This window comes from Martes martes (assembly GCF_963455335.1).
Source record: "Martes martes genome assembly, chromosome: 11".
In the NCBI taxonomy this organism is placed as follows: domain Eukaryota; kingdom Metazoa; phylum Chordata; class Mammalia; order Carnivora; family Mustelidae; genus Martes; species Martes martes.
This window is the reverse complement of record NC_137899.1, coordinates 92808562-92821823: the sequence shown is the minus strand read 5'-3', so window position 1 is coordinate 92821823 and position 13262 is coordinate 92808562.

Genomic DNA, 13262 nt, shown 5'->3' with positions numbered 1-13262 from the left:
AAAGATTTATTAATTAGAGAGAGGGCATGTGCACATGCACGTGGGCATGGTGGAAGAGGGGGAGAAGGAGAGAAACAGACTGCCTGCTCGTGTGGAGTCCATGTTGGGGCTCCATCCCGTGACCCTGAGATCATGATCTGAGCTGAAACTAAGAGTTGGGTACTCAGCCAACTGAGCCTCCCAGGCACCCCTAAATATTTTTTATTGATTACTATAAAACCAAGAACAATGTTATTAATTTCTTTTGGTATTTAGCTGCTATATGTGAAAGAATCTGCCTCTAAAGGAGGGAAAGATGAAAAGAAAGGAACCCTATATATATTTCTCTTTAGGTCAATTGTCATGTTAGTTATACTTCTTGTCTAAAAAAAATTCTTATACAGAAACAATAGAAATGTGAATCGCTAGTATTAAACCTGTTGGGTCCCCCAATAATGGGTCCTTGGTCAAAGGAGCGAGATTGATACAAAGCGAAGGTCAAGCAAAGCTTTATTTTGCACCAAGCATGAAGAATCAAACTGACCATCAAACAGACTGGTCGGGGTCACCCCCTTACAGAGAGGGCAACCCCTCACTGCCCTACAGTCTAACTTTTATAGAACAAAGACCATGTGGTTGAGCCTGGTCAGACACAGGTGGCCAATGAGATTGCAACACACAGAGAAAGCTACATAGTCATGCTAGGTCACACATAAGTGACCAATTGAACTACAATTCACCCCATAGTAGCTATTTGAACTAGCCTATCACCTTGGTCAGAATTGGCGCCCAAAAGGAAGGGCCCACACTCCTTGATAGCTAGGGAGACAGTATGAGAGCTCTACTGATTGGATGTCTCCACCTGACCCAACTCAGCCCTGGATTCGGGAGGCTGTTATCCTTGTATTTGGGCTTTGTTACCTGGGACTGTAAGGACCTATTTTATGTTTATATTTTGTCAAGAGGCTTTCATTGAGGTTAAACAAAACCTTGTTGTTTAGCCCTTGAACTGTCCTTGCTCCCCTTCCCCCAGGGGATTCACTTAAAGGCGGTCCCGGAAACCAGCTCCAGGTAACAATGCCCAGATACAAAGATGGGTCAGGCCAGGTGGAGACATCCGATCAGTAGGGGGTTGCATACTGTCTCCCTAGCTACCAAGGAGCATGGGCCCCCGCCCTTTGGGAACCCTTTTGGCACCAATCCTAATCAAGGTGTAATAGGCTGATTCAAATGTCTACTAGGGTAAATTATAATTCAATTGGTCACCTAGCATCACTGTGGAGTTTCCTGTGTCTGTTACAATCTCATTGGTCACCTGTGCGTGGCCAGGCCCAACCGCATGGCCTTTGCCCTTAAAAGCTAGACTGTGAAACAGAGAAGGGTCGCCCTTTCTTGTAAGAGGTGCGGCCCCGAACGTTCGGTTAGATTCTTGATGCTTGGCGCGAAATAAAGCTTTGCTTGACCTTCGCTTTGTATCAGTCTCGCTCCTTTAATCACGGACCCGTTATTGGGGCATAACAGGACTGGTTTTCCGCACTTGCTTTTAAGTAAGTTCCCCTGGGGGGGGGGGAGTGCAGGGTCAATATAAGTTTTACTGCATAAACAACAAAATGGCTGTTCAACTGAAGTGGGGCCGCTCTGGCTAAATAGGCCCTTACAAACCAAAATTTTTCTTAAAGTTGTTTTGTTATCTGTTTCAAGAAAGATGTCAATTTTCGTGGTTTGATATTCAAATGGGAAAAACAACCAGTTCATTTTATTCAAGTTAATCCCTAACAGATACCTGATTGCCACTTTGTCACGTCCAAAATCTTTCACCCCAGGTCCCTTCAAAGCAACAAATCTAAGAAGAAATAATTAACTTTTGTGTGTTAGCTGCAAATCCAAACTGTGACTGCGGAACCATGGAGTCAAGTTCAGGGCATCTGATTTTGACCCAGATTTGCCGATTTTTAGGAACCAAATCCTTGAAAGTTTTGGCATCGAAGATTTGTGGTATTACCACATGTGGTGGTTCTTTCCAGAAGTATAATCCATTTACACGAATAATCTTAGATGTAATGCTTGAGTTTTGTTAAAACTTATGCATTTATTATTTAGGATAGGTTGAGAAAAAAGTGGCAATTTATCATGAATATTAGGCTTAAATTCTAGTCTAAAATTTTTGTTCAAAACACATGTGATGCACAATTATTCTGAAGCAAGATTTTAAAAAAGCAAGTTTTTCTTTCCGTGCAATTAGGCTCTAATAATTACTCTTTCCTTCTATGTTTAGAATGGAAAGGTGGGTGTCATTACCCAATGCAGATGGAATAATCGTAATAGTGGCCCTACAAAGGAAGGGGAGGAATTACCTTAGCCTTATTAGGATCACAGGGGCTTTGTAAGGATGCTGACCAGAACTTCTTGAACCTTGGTGCAGTCTCTGAGAAATAATTATTCTGTGACTCTGAAAACATTTCTAAGGTGGATCAAGCATGACCTAATCATAACACAATGGATTCTTTTTGTGAACTTCAGGAGAAAACACTCCATGCTAAAATGAACGCCTTGGACTATTTACTCCCATTTAAATTTGAAAGCCCGAGAAATTCGCTCCCAGCCTGTATGACTCACTCACTAACCAAAATAGCATGAAGCACATGCTGGTTGCAGCCAAGGCCTTTCCATTCATCTTTAGGGAAGCTCTCAGAGACAGACTGCCTTTGGGATTTTTCTCTGTGTATTTGTTTAACAATCGTTGAAGCACATATTGTGGACACTATATTTTGCTGTTTCCTCTTCCTCTTTTTGTTGTTCCTTCTTTCTCCTCCTCCTCTTTCTTCCCCTCAGAAGTTTCCAATTCAGTGATGTTGTTGCATTCAGCGCAATCTAAGATGTCTAGCCATGAAATGATGGGAAGAATATTATACTAAAATTTAGAAGGTCTGGGATGCTCCCGTATTTTTAAGTATCTGTATTTGAACTGGAGTTCAGACTTTCTGACTCCACACCCTGTACACTTTCAGTCATGCTATTGTTTCTTCTATTTTTATGCTGGGATCTTTGTGTCCTTTGCATATCAAATCCAATAGGCAGCTACTAAGTACTGTGGGGCTCCCACTTGGAGGAACTAGGTTGGCCCAATGGAGTGGACAGTTTTCTGGGGCAGGTGGGTTGGGGCGTATTCAGAAGAGGTGTTTGTTGAAGCAGTTGTATTACTAAGAGAAGCCTAGTTTGGCTTCAGAGAAGCTGGGGCTGGGGGAAGTCTTTGGGAAAAGAGAAAGAAAAACACTTCAGAATCAGCAACATGATTAGCAAAGACAGTATTGTGGATTGAAAAGATATGTTTGAGTCCTAAGCCTGGTACCTTTGAATGTCATCTTATTTGGAAATAGACTCTACAAGATGCAATCAAGATAAAATGAGGTCATACTGAATTAGGGTGGGCCCGGTTCAGTGACTGGCATCCTTGTAATGAGAGGGAAATCTAGACATAGACAGAGACACACACACAACACTATGTGCTGATGAAGGCAGAGATTGAGCTGATGCATTAAGGAGTGTCAGCAACTACCAGAAACTAGTAGATCCTCCCCTAGAGCCTTGCTGACACCTTGATTTCGGTAGAGCTCACAGTCTCTTTGTCTGTGAGACAATACATTTTTATTATTTTAAGCTACCCAGTTTGCAGTACTTAGTTACAGCAGATCTAGGAAACTAGTGCAGAGAGTTAGAGCAGAATGAAAAAAAGTTCACAGGAGGGATTGGATGACATGATTCACAACTCTGGAAGAACGAGCCTTTGCACTGTATTTGTAATTGGATCTGTCACATACAGTTCTTTCTTTTTCCTAGCTTTATTGAGATATACTTGCACAAGACATTGTGTAAGTTTAAAGTGTACAACACGATTTGATGTATGTATATATTGCAAAATGATCACCATGGTAAGATTAGTTAACACATCTGTCACCTCACATAGTTACCATTTCTTTTGTGTGTGTTGAGAACTCTTAAGACCTACTCTCTTAGCAATTTCAAGCATACAAAACAGTATTGATAACTATAGTCACCACATTACATTAGGGCCCCGGAACATAATCATTTGGCTATCAATACCCATGTCTCTCACCCATCTCCATGCCCTCAGATACATTTTTTTACTGACATGTCTTGCAAACTACCTATATCAGATCTCAATAACTATCAGTAAACATGGGAAGAGGATTTTGTATCTAAGGAAATAGAACATGCAAATATTAATCTTTAAAAAGATTTTTTATTACTCGAGGCGCCTGGGTGGCTCAGTGGGTTAAAGCCTCTGCCTTCAGCTCAGGTCATGATCCCGGGTCCTAGGATCGAGGCCCACATCAGGCTCTCTGCTTGGCAGGGAGACTGCTTCTCTCCTGGCCTCTCTGCCTGCTTGTGATCTCTGTCTGTCAAATAAATAAATAAAATCTTAAAAAAAAAAGATTTTTTATTACTCCTCTTTTAAATCTCTTAATGAAACAAGGTCATTCTCAGCTTTATTCCTGCTCTCTCTCTAATTTCCTTTCTTAAGAGGAAGGCATTTTCAACTCATCCAATTATTGTTTAATGTTTTTTCCCCCACAGTTTAAAATAACAGAATAATGCTATCTCTCAAGTTAGGATTTTTAGGTATTAATTATTGACCTCCTGTTGTGGAAAAGTCCTTGGAACTCTTCCATCTTTGTGTCCCGCATTATTTTCTTTCCCTCTATCCCAAATAATATTGTTTAGTTTCCAAACTCTTTGTCAGAAGAGTAGATTTCTCAATATATTCACACTCAGAAAAGTCAATGAGAAAAAAGTGACTCAATGGAAACAAGGGCAAAGGACAGGAAAAGCTACCTCACAGAAAGAATATAAATGTGAAGAAATTTATGCAAAGATGGTAAATATCATTTATAGTTTGATAAATGCAAATTAAAGCTGAATATACCATTTTCACTTCTCAGAGCAGCAAAAATCTAAAAGTTTTACAATGAATGAGGTTGGTAAAGTTATGGGGAAATAGGCACTTTCAGATGTTGGTGTGAGTGCAAAATGTTAAAATCTCTATGCAGGACAATTTGGCAATATCTATCAACATTACAAATGTGTTTATTCCCTGGGGCGTCTGGGTGGCTCAGGTGGTTGTGTGACTGCCTTCAGCTCCGGTGGTGATCCTGGAGTCCCAGGATCGAGTCCCACATCAGGCTCTCTGCTTGGCGGGGAGTTTGCTTCTCCTGCTAACCTCTCTACTCACATGCTCTCTCTCTCAAATAAATAAATAAAATCTTAAAAAAAAATGTGTTCATTCCCTGACCTGGAATTCCTACTGATAAGAAGTTATCCTTGAGATTTACATAGTGAGAAGTATATAAAATTGCTCATTATATAAAGGAATATTGAAAGGACATGCAAGAAACTAATAAAAATAGTTACTAGTATATGGAAGGGGTCATCAGGGTGGATGACTTCATCTGCTTTATCTTGAATCATACAAATGTACTACCTATTATAATTCATAACAATATATATATATCGGAATGCAGAGCTTATCCTTTAAAATAAAACTTGATAAATACCGACTAGCTTACCAGCTTTTCTCTTTCTCTTGCCCTTGCTCTGTCTCCAGCCATCCATCCATCCACTCATCCATCCATACATCCAGTTGGAGACATTGTAGGTGTTTCCTCTGAATCCACCATTTCCTTCCTCCTTTCTATTCTGTGTGACTTACATTTTCTCTTGTTTCATAGTTATTTTAGGAGGTTTCCTCATCATTATTTTCAGAATTTTCACTGTCTCTTTTCCGGGCTGGATTCTCTGTTTACGAAGCCCTAAGTCTTATTTTCAGTAGTATTCTCTGTTTGGATGGATTTCTCTAGTCACTTCAAGATTTGGCATGTAAAAAAACTTTTTATTCTACCCTCATACTTATATATTTCTTGTGCCTGTGGGTTGCAAATCATTTCTCCTAAGAATTTCTGAAGTCATTGCCTCACTGTTTTCTGGCTTTCAGTGTTCCTGTTGAAGTCTTGTGCTATCCTGATTCCTGTATATGTATTTGAGGTTTTTTCTTTCCTTCCTCTGGAAGCTTTAGGATCTTCTTTTTATCCTTGGTATTCTGAAATGTTAGGACAGTGACCTTTGATGTGACTTTTAAAAATCCCTCCCCCCAATTCATTATGTCGGTCTCTAGGTGGTCCCTTTCAAGCTAGAAACTTACTTGGCATAGTTGGAAGAAAACTTGCTGTTATTTCAATATCACCTCCTCATGTTAAAACTTAGTTTCCTTTCTCTGGAATTCCTATGACTTGGCTAACCTCCTAGGTCGATCATTTAATTTTTGTTGTTGTTGTTGTTCTGTTTTCCATCTCTATATTTTGTTCTATCTTAGGGGACATTGCCTTGGCATTATATTTCAATCTTTCTGTCGAAATATTATTTTCACTATCATATTCCTTATTTCCAAGATTTTCTGAATGTTTCTTTTTATACCATCTGGGAAGAAAAAGGGTTAGCAGCTGGTCTCTTACTTATCCAACCTTCCTTAGGAATGCCAGAGGAAAGGGGAAAAAAATGACCATGTCAAATCTTTTTGTGAACAAGCCAATGGGATGGTATCGGCAAGCACAAAGAATTATCATTTTTGGAATGCTTTTTATCAGGATGTACCTGGCCTGGCTAGGGTTGTTTTTGGTAAGCAAGTCTAGAATATGTGGATATATGGGGGCATAGCCTACTTGAAAATGTCAGCATCTGGTATGAAATTGTTGGCATATAAAAAGGAGATTCTCTGTGTGTGTGTATGTGAATAAAATAGCTTTTTTTTTTTTTTTGTGGTAACTTGTGCTTTGTATATATAAAACTTGGAAACTTAGAAGTTAAATCTGGGTAAAGCATGTCCTAAAGTGGCAAGAAGAATCTGAAGACCTGCACTGACCATTTCAAACTTTTCCGCGTTTTGCCTGCTTATCATAATTATCTGCATTCTTTAAATCATTAGTAAATCTTGATATTGGCTAAAATCTGTGATTCTTTTGATATCTTAAGATCTCTGATTTGATAAGATGATCATATGTGGCACTTCAGCATCCCATTTCATAGATTCAATATTTTATCTCTTTGAGGAGATCAATTATGTTTGTTTTAAAATGAATTTTAGGGGCGCCTGGGTGACTCAGTGGGTTAAAGCCTCTGCCTTCAGCTCAGGTCATGGTCTCAGGGTCCTGGGATGGAGCCCCACACAGGGCTCTCTGCTCATCCAGGAGCCTGCTCCCCGCCCTCCCCGCCCCTCGCCCCCCGTCTCTGCCTGCTTCTCTGCCTACTTGTGATCTCTGTCTGTCAAACAAGTAAATAAAATCTTTTTTAGAAAAATGAATTTTATCTCTACATTAGTCTCCATCTTCTTCAAATTCCTTCTTTCTGTGTATTTGTTAGAATCTCTTTCATGTTAAAAGCTTTTCCCAAGGGTCTAATGATCCTTACCTGTCCATTAATATTCAGATTTAGGTACTGCTTGGCTGAATGTGGCTTTTTAAAGAGGAGGGGGGTGGTTCACTATAGGATGATCAAGCAAGGCCCTTGGCTATTTTCCTGGAGACTCCAAGATGTCAGTAATATAAAAATTTCCCCTTAGACTGGACAGTTTTTCAAGAGAACAATCCTACACTTTCTGGAAAGGGGACTGTATTCATTTTCTATTGCTGTTGTAACAAATTATCTCAAATTTCTGTCTTAAAACAGTATATATTTATATCTTATAATTCTGGAGGTCAGAAGCCTGACAAGAGTCTCATCGGGCTAAAATCAAGGTATCAGCAAGGCTGGGTTCCTTTCTGGAGGCTCTAGGGAAGAATTTGTTTTCTGGCTTCTTGTAGCTTCTCTTTTTATTTTTTCAAAGATTGATTTATTTATTTGAGAGAGAGAGAGAGAGAGAGTGAAAGCATGAGCAGTAAGGGCAGAAGAAGAAAGAACTTGAGGCAGACTCTGCACTGGGTGCCGAGCCCGACTTTGGGGCTCAATCCCACGACCCTGGGATCATGACCTGAGGTGAAACTAAGAGTCAGTCACTTAGCTGACTGCACCACCCAGGTGCCCCTTTTCTAGCTTCTTCTAAAGGTTGTCCCCCATTCCTTGGCTGTGGTCCCCTTCCATCTTCAAAGACACAAAGGTCAGTTGAGTCTTTCTCATGTTGCCTCTCTCATCTACTGATATTTCTGCCACCCTCATTAACTTATTAAGACACTTCTCATTACATTGGTCCCACCCAAATAATCCAGGTTTATTAGCAAACTTAGCTTTCCCTTGCCATGTATTGTAACATATTCACAGGTTCTGTGGATTAAGATCTAGACCCATCTTTGGGGGACGATTATTCTGCTGCCTGTTCAGGGGCCTGTTTTTGGTTACTATTATTCTGTAGAACATGTAGGAGAAGGGGTTTGGGAAATAGAGCAGAAAAGTGGTGTATAGAATATTAGTTTCCCTTATTCTGTAGCACCTTCAGTTATGCCTGTTGTCCTGAGTTCAGAGTTCAAGGCAACACCCAGAGAGTAAATTTCCAGTCTCCTGCCACGGTAGAGGAGGGAGGATGTCCTACCTTTGTGTGTATGGGCAGTGGGGAGGGACATGTAGAGACTCAAAGACTTTGTCACTTTCATCTAGTTCAAAATATTTAAAATTTTTCTTGAGACTTCTTCTTTGACCCATGTATTATTTAGAGGTGTTTTGTTTAATATCTAAATACTATGGGATTTTGCAGTTCCTTCTCTGTTTCTGATTTCTAGTTTAATTTCACTGTGATCTGAGAGCATACTATGTATGATTTCTATTCTTTTAAATTTGTTGAATTATATTTAATGGCCTAGTCATTATTGGTGAATATTCCATGTGAGCTTGAGAAGAATGTATCATCTGCTATTGTTGGATGAAGTAGTCTATAAATGTCAATTAGATCCAGTTGATTGATGGTGCTATTCACTTCCACTATATTCTTACTGATTTTCTGTCAATTCCTGATAAAGGGATGTTGACGTCTCCAACTGTAATAGTGAATTTGTCTATTTCTCCTTGTAGCTCTATCAGGTTTTATCTCACATATTGTGATGTTCTATTGTTAGGTACATACACATAAAAGATTGCCATGTCTTCTTGGAGAACTGACCTCTTTATCATTAGGTAATGCCTTTCCTTAACCCAGATAATTTTTCTTATTCCGAAATCTTCTTTGTCTGAAATTAATATAGCTACTCCAGCTTTACTTTGATTGGTGTTAGCAAGGTGCATCTTTTCCTTTTCTTTCCTTTCAATTTCTTTGTGTCCCTGTATTTAAAGTGGGTTTCTTTTATACAACATATGGTTGGGTCTGATTTTTTATCTACTCTGTCAGTCTCTGTCTTTTCATTGGTATATTTAGACTATTCACATTTGAAAGAGTTATTGATATAGTTGGATTAATAGCTACCATATTTATAACTGTTTTGTATTTATTATACTGTTTCTTAGGTTTTTTTTTTTTTGTCTTCCCCTGTTTTTCTGCTGTTTCTGGCTTTAAATTATCTTTTTATGATTCCATTTTTTTTTCTCCTTTCTTAGAAAATCAAGTATGCTTCTTCTTTTAAAAAATTTTTTGGGGGTTGACCTGGAGTTTACACGACACATTTACAACAAATCTAAGCCCACTTTCAGATAACACTATACCACTTAATAATTGATATATGTACCATTTTCTCACTCCTTTCTCTCATAATATTGCTGTTATTCTTTTCACTTATGCATACACTATGATCACCTAATACATTCTTGTTATTATTACTTTAAATGAACAGCGAACTATTCGATCAATAATAAGAAAAAGAAGATTTTATTTTCTCATTTATTCCTTCTCTACTGTCCTTCCTTTATTCATGTAAATCTGGGTTTATGACATAAATAATACTCCTTTTCTCTGAAGAATTCCCTTTAACATTATTTTAAAGGTGGGTCTACAGGCAACTAAATCTCTGTTTTTGTTTGTCTGAGATAATCTATTTCTCCTTCACTTTTGAAAGATAATTTTTCCGGATACAGAACTGCAAGCCTTTGAGGTTTTTTTTTTTTTTTTTGTTCTTTCAACACTTTAGATTCTCATTCTACTCTCTTCTCATCAGCATGGTTTCTAGAGAGAAGTTGATCCAATTCTTAACCTTATTTCCCTATAGGTAAGGTATTTTGCTTTCTAATTTCTTTCAAAAATTTTTTTTCTTTGTCTTGTTTCCTGTAGTTTAAATAGTATGCCTTAGTACAGATTTTTGGTATATATCCTGCTTGGTGTTCACTGAGATTTCTGGGTCTGTGGTTTGGTAACTGTCATTAATTTTTTTTTTAAATTTCAGATATTATTACAAGTATTTTCTTCTGATCCTTTCTCTCTTCTCCTTCTGGTATTTCCATTTTGCATATGCTACACCTTTTGTAATTTTTCCACATTTCTTGAATTTTCTGTTCTATTTTCTTCAGTTTTTTCTCTTTGCATTTTTAGTTTTGGAAATTTGTATTGACATTTTCAGGCTCACTTTCGGTGAGCTCATCAAAGGCAATCCTCTTTCTGTTACATTTTTTTAAAAGATTTTATTTATTTATTAACTTATTTATCAGAGAGAGAGAGAGAGAGAGAGAGAAAGCGCACAAGCAGGCAGAGTGGCAGGCAGAGGCAGAGAGAGAAGCAGGCTCCCTGCCGAACAAGGAGCCCAATGAGGGACTCGATCCCAGGACTCTGGGATCATGACCTGAGCTGAAGGCAGCAGCTTAACTGACTGAACCACCCAGGTGTCTTTTTCTTTTACATTTTCTTTTACTTTTTTAAAAAGATTTTATTTATTTATTTGACAAAGAGAGACCACAAGAGAGGGAATACAAGTGGGGGGAGTGGGAGAGGGCAGGAAGTCTGATGTGGGGCTTGAACCCAGGATCCTAGGATCCAGACCTGAGCCGAAGGCAGACACTCAACAACTGAACCACCACGGTGTAAAATTTTTTACATTTAAAAAAAATTTCTGACATGGCTTTTTGGTTCTTTTTTAGAGGTTCCACTTCTCTGCTTACATTATCCTTCATGCATGTTGTTCACTTTATCCATTAGAACATATGAATCATAATACTTTAAAATTTCTGCCTAGTAATTCCAAAATAGCTATCATATATGAGTCTGGTTCTAATGCTTGCTTTGTCTCTTGAGACTGTATTTTCTTGCCTTTACTATACCTTGTAATTTTTTGTTGAAAACTGAACATGATGTATTAGGTAATGAGAACTGAGATAAATGGGTCTTTAGTGTGAAGTTTCATGTTTATCTGGCTAGGAGTTAGGTTGTGTTTAATGCCTGCTGTTGCTGTAGGTGCCAGAGACTTCAATTTTCTCTAGGATCCTTGTTTATGTCTACCCTGTTGTTTGGGCTTCCTTAAAACTCCTTCTTAAATAGAGGCTGCTTTTTGTAGCTCTGTCATTTGTAATTCACTATTGTTATACTGGAATTGTGTTGATATGATGGTAAAATATTGTAGAAAGGAAGAATTCTATAGTCTTGTAATTGAATCTCAGTTTTTTTAAAATGGAACTGTCTCTGGGTTGTGACCTTCAGAAGTTTTATTTTAGCCTTTCCCCCTCCTTTCATGTGAAACAGGAGAGCTAGAGTGGGCTGTTTTGTCTAACTGTCCTCCCCCTAAGTCAGATTGGGCTCTGGTAAGTAGTTTTTCTGAGGGCAGACATTTTTTGTGGAGAACAGAACTCTCTGGGTACATTTCACAGTGTTTACTTTTCTCCTGCACTAAGCATGGGGAGGCTTTTCTATGATTTTCATCATGAGAACCTGATGGAGCTCTTGGAAGTAAACTCATGAAAGTATCAGGGTTCATCCTAGGATAGGGCCCCAAGGAGTTTTTCACTCTCATGCTAGTCCTTGTTTAATTTCCAGGAACTAGTCAATAACCTTTTAAGTTTTCTTACAGGCTTCATCTCCAGTGGCTTCTGCTCTTTGTAAACAATGATCCACCTGTCTCTATATATTTTTAGAATGAGAATTTGCTCTGTGACCTCAATTTTGTGATGGTTCTAAGAAAAATGATTGATTTTGTGCAGACTTTCTGTTTCAAGGATGGGAGTGATGACTTCCAAGCTCTTTACATATTGAAACAGAAACCAGACAGGTTTGTATTTTCTTGCTCATAAAATGTTCCTATCAATTTCCTTTCAAGGACACCTTTTGCAGGGCTTGGTCTCAGAGAGTATCTGTGGGTAGTTTTCTAAGACTCTTTCATAAGTAGCACCAAGTAGGAGTTTAGGGTTCTTTCAAACTTCAGGTAGCTCTCTGCCAGACGGTAGATGTCTCTTAGGTGGCTCTGAGCCATGATTGCATTGCAGCTTATAACTGAGGCAAACTCTGCATGTGGTAGCCTGTTAGGGAGGCTTCTATTTCACTTTGGGCTCTCTTGCCCAACCACATTTATTTATTTATTAATTTTTTAAAAAAATTGTTTTCCCCCAGCTACTTTTAAAACAGACTTTCAACCGATCTTCTTATTTTTAGACCCACTTAAAAGGGGGTGAGGTCTTGTTGTCACAAATTCCTGGGACTCTCTGGGCTTCAGAATTGTGAATCAGCTTATTAGCTTCCTCTCCATTTCCATATACCCACATACACTCCTTTCTGGCACTTTGATTTCGGTGCCTTTTGGTCTGGTAAGCCAGTTACAAATCTTTCATCGTCATTCCACCTCCCAAAGCTTCATTTGCATCTCCCCCCACACCATTTCCCAACATTCTTATTCCCCCTGCTCTTTTCGGTTTGTGACTTGGACTCCTTTACTGTTATCTTCAATGAAGTTTCAGGATAAGCAAAGGCAAACATATATTCATTTAGGAATGTTTTTCCCCTACCCAGTATCAAAGAAAAAAATGATTCATGACACATGTGTTGAAAGATAAACTGGGGCACATTGAATTTTCTTTACAGTTTATTTTAACAAAAATCAGTTAGATTCAAGCAATGCCAAAACCAGAAGTGGTCAGGAGCCCTCCAACAACAGGAATTTTTTTTAAAATTTTTTTAAAAAAGATTTTATTTATTTATTTGAGAGAGAGAGAGAGAGCACAAAAGCTGGGAGGCAGAGAGGCAGAGGGAGAAACAGACTCCCTGCTGAGTAGGGAGCTCTATGTGGAGCTCAATCTCAGGACCCTGGGATCTTGACCTGAGCAGAAGGCAGAAGCCCAACCAATCAACCAACCAAGTCACCTAGGCACCTGGGGAAAACTTT